This window comes from Limulus polyphemus, unplaced genomic scaffold (genome assembly GCF_000517525.1).
Source record: "Limulus polyphemus unplaced genomic scaffold, Limulus_polyphemus-2.1.2 Scaffold4426, whole genome shotgun sequence".
Classification (NCBI taxonomy): Eukaryota; Metazoa; Arthropoda; class Merostomata; order Xiphosura; family Limulidae; genus Limulus; species Limulus polyphemus.
Genome location: NW_013670036.1, coordinates 25,099 through 31,012, shown reverse-complemented (window position 1 = coordinate 31,012; position 5,914 = coordinate 25,099).

Here is a 5,914-nt window from a genome sequence, read left to right as displayed (position 1 = left end):
GTAACAATAATGAATGATTAATTAAATTAGAATTTTTGCTACCATGGCATGTAAACCAAATTATAATATATGTTCAATCAAAAGTAATTTTAGATAACTACAATAATTATACTGGACTAGCTATAATCCGTAAAAAATGACGTGGCAAGTACTACCACCCCCACCCCATAGTATACCCTAACCTCACATTTCATAGCTAATTGAAATAAATATATTTTGCGAAATCAAGCCTGACCAACAAAGAGGTAGAAAAGTACAGTCGAGGCAGTCAAACGTCAGTAAATTCCTTTGTGAGCCAATCAAACGTCGGTAAATTCCTTTGTGAGCCAATCAAACGTCGGTAAATTCCTCTGTGAGCCAATCAAACGTCGATAAATTCCTTTGTGAACCAATCAAAATTAATATAATTCTGGAAATGAATTCGTGGCGTATTCATGGAATAATTATTGGTAAAAATCAGTTAGATTAACAACTTCTAATATAGAAAAACCAGTGCGTTTTGGTAACACTACGTTCCAACAATGATTTTAAAGTCATGTTACTTAGTAACAAAAGAATAACCTAATATTGTTGTTAAGTCTATGTACTGAAATTATAACGACAAAACTGGAAAAATATTTGTAGATTTCTTAATTTAGAGTCTTCGTTGATTAAAGAGGTTTGTTTTTTTATTAAAAACACTGGTGATATAACAGAAAATAACTTAATTCAGAAATGATTTAAGTTCAAAATTGAATGGATATTTTTACTTTCATGGTAAATTTTATGCACTGGGCTATAGGCTAGTTGATCCCACACTACATCTTTACTTCAGGCTTATTATACCAACACTCACTACACTTATAAAGTTTCGCGGTACCCCGCCTCCTCACGGCCCCCTTGCACCCCCGTCAAAAAATCATAATGAGCAGACAGTAATCGAACTATTCTATCTGGATAAATGAATTTTGGCTTTTATAACTCCTCGTATCTCGAGAAGTCAAGCGTGACGTGACACACACTAGCTTTTATTTAGGTTAGATTACTTAAATTTAGGGGCTGGCATGGCCAGGTGGCTAGGACGCTTGACTCGCAACCTGAATAGTCACGGGTTCGAATCCTCATCCCACCAAACATGCTCGCCCTTTCAGCCGTTGGGCGTTATAATGTGACGTTCAATCTCACTATTCGTTGGGAAAAGAGTAGCCCTAGAGTTGGCGGTGGGTGGTGATGACTAGTTGCTTCCCTCTAGTCTTACACTACTAAGTTAGGGGCGGCTAGCGCAGATAGCCCTCGTGTAGCTTTGAGTGAAATTCAACAAACAAACAAGAGAGTCTGTGACGTTAAATTATATTATTTCCTGAATTATGGTTTAATACGTTCTAGTTACATTTTACTTTTATAGGTGGCAGCACAAACCGATGTTTATAAGAAACTATGTAGGAAAACAGTATGTAACTGATATTGTTTGTAGTTTTGAAATTAAACTAATCACTGAAGTTATTAGGGACTTCTTGAAGACTTGTATTAATAACAATAAATGCATACGATATCTTACTTTTTATGCAATTCAAGACTCTGTCACCACATTTTTTTTTGTTTTTGTAATTAGATAAACTAAAATATTGATAATTGCTGAAAACTAGGTATAGCTTTTTTACATAAAAAGGCTTCTTTTGTCCTCCATTATCACAATAAGTTGATGTTTAATTTCACAAAAGTACCTTAAACTTAAGAATGATAAGCAATAAACGATTGAGTGGTATGTTTTTCTATTTTGCTTTACTGGTTTCATGTGGTGATAAAGATTGAAAAGTAGGTTTTATAATATGCTTTACTGGTTTCATGTGGTGATAAAGATTGAAACATAGGTTTTATAATATGCTTTACTGGTTTCATGGGGTGATAAAAATTGAAAAGTAGGTTTTATAATATGCTTTACTGGTTTCATGTGTTGATAAAGATTGAAACATAGGTTTTATAATATGCTCCACCGGTTTCATGTGGTGATAAAGACTGAGCGGTAAGTTTTAAAGTTTATTTTACTGGTTTCATGTGATGATAAAGATTGAACAGTAAGTTTTATAGTTAGCACGGTTTTACCAGTTTCATAGGGTGTTGTATTTTAAAGATATTTGAATATGGTGTGCTCAAGTAGGTATATGCGGCAGCAATCTTTCAGATAGATGGCGCTGTTGTTGTATTTTATCAGCTTATTTTCTTGAGAAAACCCATAACCATTTCTACAAACATCTCATGTAACACAGGCAACAGTAACTTAAGACAAGAGGGAATTTCCAATAGCCGCGACACTTGAAATATATTTCTGTGTGGCAGCAATACCATGCGTGAGGCGTGCGTGTACCCGATTCCATTTTATTACTCATCAGGATCTCCACCAGCCTACCCTTTTAGGCAGGATTAGAGCAAATTAATCTACAAGATCTTGAGCGTGGTTAGATATATCAATCGAAAGGGTTTAACCTTCTGAGTCCAAAACTGTAGGCCCGGCATAAACAGGTGGTTAGGGCGCTCGACTCGCAATCTGCGGGTCGTGGATTCGAATCCCTGTCACACCAAACATGCTCGCCCTTTCAGCCGTTGGGGCGTTATAGTGTAATGCTCAATCCCACTATTCGTTGGTAAAAGAGTAGCCCAAGAGTTGGCGGTGGGTGGTGATGACTAGCTACCTTCCCTCTAGTCTTTCACTGCTAAATTAGTGACGGCTAGCGCAGATAGCCCTCGTGTAGCTTTGCGCGAAATTCAAACAAACCAAAATTGTAATTATATCAAAGGCCAATCAAGAGATGAGGGAGCTTTGAGCTGAAAGTTTGTACTTGAAAAAACAAACAACAATACAAACTCAGAACCGTTATGCCGCGGCTGAAACATAAGGTGTCATGGTTACCATTTTTCAACTATGGAAAGTCAGATGTAAAACACACCATATTGGCAGGGCTCGAAATTAATGGGGACCCGGTAGCCAATGGTCTCCCAAAAAAACAAACAGACTCAGAACCGTTATGCCGCGGCTGAAACATAAGGTGTCATGGTTAGCATTTTTAAACTATGGAAAGTCAGATGTAAAACGTGAACACACCATATTGGCAGGGCTCGAAATTAGCGGGGACCCGGTAGCCAATGGTCTCCCAAAATACCGGCGGGCTCGTAAAAGGTGTCTGCTAGGTAGCCCGCGTGGCCATTAAAAGTTTGACTCCACATATCTTTGTCAGAACTTATGACAAACCATGATTGGATCGTGAACACTCGTCAGTGATGTACAATCTACAAAGGTTCTCACTATTAATACCCATGTATTCAAAGTAAATACACTTTTACTAATAAAAATGCTATCACTTTGTCCAATGTTCAGACTTTTTATATCAGTTTAATGGAATTGATATAAACCAATTAGCAACCACGTTTGCCGAGCCACAACTAACTTTAAGGCACTTTCTTGGAACTGTGTATATTTATAAATAACGGGACTGTCAAATGATGATATGGAACGTTCCATAGCTGTCCAATAAGTTAGATATTTTGTATATACTTGTTTACCATTTTCAACTTATAGTGACATGCGCAATTCAAACAACTGAAAAAAAAAACCCTCCTATTGGAAAGTAATGGGATATTCTAAATATCCAATCGCTTTGTTGTCATGCGCTCTTCGGCGACTTCCCGACAACGAGCGGTATTATCGTATTTTCACATAAATAACCTGCCCCCTAGGATACCCCGCACCTGAGGAAAAGAGTGATCTTAAGACACTTTTAGGCACGTATTACCCGCACACGTGTATACCCCGCAAGCCAGCAACACAGACAAATTTTGGAAGACAAGAAAAATTAAAGTATCCTTTTACATTATGGTAACACAACAAAACCTTCACCAAACATAGATCCCCTGTGGTCATGTCACGGGTTAAAAGTTATGGTGAAGCTATGAGACATACTAAAAGTGAAACCTACTCATATTGGAATACGGGAGCAATTAATTAAATATTCATAAATACAGTCAAAAGTATTCGTATTTATACTTTGTCCTTTGACTAGACTCTAGAGAATACCTGGGATTGCTAACAGACGTACTTATTGGCCGCTCCAAGTGTTGAATAAGAACAACAACATATGGGATTAGAAAATTTCTGTCTTAAAAACAAACAAAAAATACCGTATTACCCGCACACGAGTATACCCCGCAGTTGGTATTTTTAAAAATTAATCTAACTTGTAACCCACAGGTTATTTGCGTGAAAATACGGTAACGAGGATCCACATGGCGTATCGTCCCGAGAATTTCGCGGGAAAAGTCCGCGTAGATCTGTGGCAAGCACACGGTGTGTATTAGCTCTGTGCATAGAATACTGTTATCGACCGTTAGCTAATGTACGCTCTGTAAAGAGCATCGTTTGTAACCTTTATTTCGTTCAGTGTATCAACTTGTGTAAATAAATGAGAAACAGACAGAGATTGTGTAACTGATGATATTTTATTCTATGGTGAATAATGTTTTATGTAGAGAGGAGAAAGTACAGGGTCGTGACTGTAAGCACACGTACAAATCAGAAGATTGTTGCTGGGAAAAAAGTGTCTGGGTGGTGGTATTTTTAATTTCTCGGCAATCGGTTTTCCGTCATCGGGAAATTCGACAAATTCCGATTATCGGTAAAACACTGCATGCTATAAAATAATAACTTTAAATGAACCCAAACATAAATAATAATAATACAATTCTCGTGATGGTCTCTGTGATACATTTTCCACATCTATTTCATTACTTAATTTTACCAGACATAGCAAGAAAGCCCAGCCATGGGCTTATATCAACCCTGGGGTTAAGGAGGGGCTACCACCTAACACTTGTGGCCTCTTTGACCTACTGCTGTCTGTACCAGTCCTCTGCTGAGACAGAGAGAGGATTCAGCAAGATGGAGACCAAGTTGAGATCTTGACGGGATCACTGATCAGCTTCTAGTCATGTTCCACTTGCCTTCAGTAAGTGACTTTGATTCCTTAACAGCTATCCATCTTTGGAACTCAGCAGAATCCAGATTGAAAAGCAGGTGTAGGGGAGTGACGAAGAATGGGTCGAAGGAAGAATCCAAGAAATGAATGTTGGGACATCATTGGACATTGACACTGATGCATACTAAATTTCCTTTCGTGATAAATTTTGATTAGGAAAGGACACTAACTTAATCATCACCACCTAAGCCATTTTAGAGCTATTTGCACGTTTTTTCATATGTTGCTAACTTGAGGATTTTGTTTATTACAAATTCATGAACGACTAACAGCTGTTTCAGGACATGAAAGAACCGATTGCTATAAAGTTAGTGGTAATATCAATTGTATGATTTTTTCATCTATCCACCAGAAACATTAGGTTTAAAAGATATTTAAGTGTGTGCATCATGTGTTTATCATTACTTTGGCCTACAGATAAGTAGATCGCTTCGCAACTTTTCAAACCCAGTAGTGACCTGGGAGTAGAATTGGGTTTAAAAGATATTTAAGTACGTGCATGATATGTTTACCAACTAGTATCACTTTACTTATTTGTGTACTTTTTATTGCAGAATTTATTTTATTTTGAATACTTCTTAGAGCAAATGTATGGATAACCAACGATCCCTACTTTCCCTTATTATTTTAATTTTTTTCTCTATTTATTTGTTCAGTTTATATATGTCCATGGAATAGACACAAAATCTATAAATTTTCAGTAGTATAGCCATATCCTTTTAGCTTTAACTTTTACAAGAATTAAAATCACAATCACAAATTTGTAAAATGTAATCCTTACTTTGGATTTAATTCTTGTTTCATTACCTTCTGTAGCAGGATCCCTACTTCATTTTAAAATTCATAATTTTTAATACTCTTGTTTGTTTACTTTATATGTTATACCTGTATAAAGTATATACTTTACC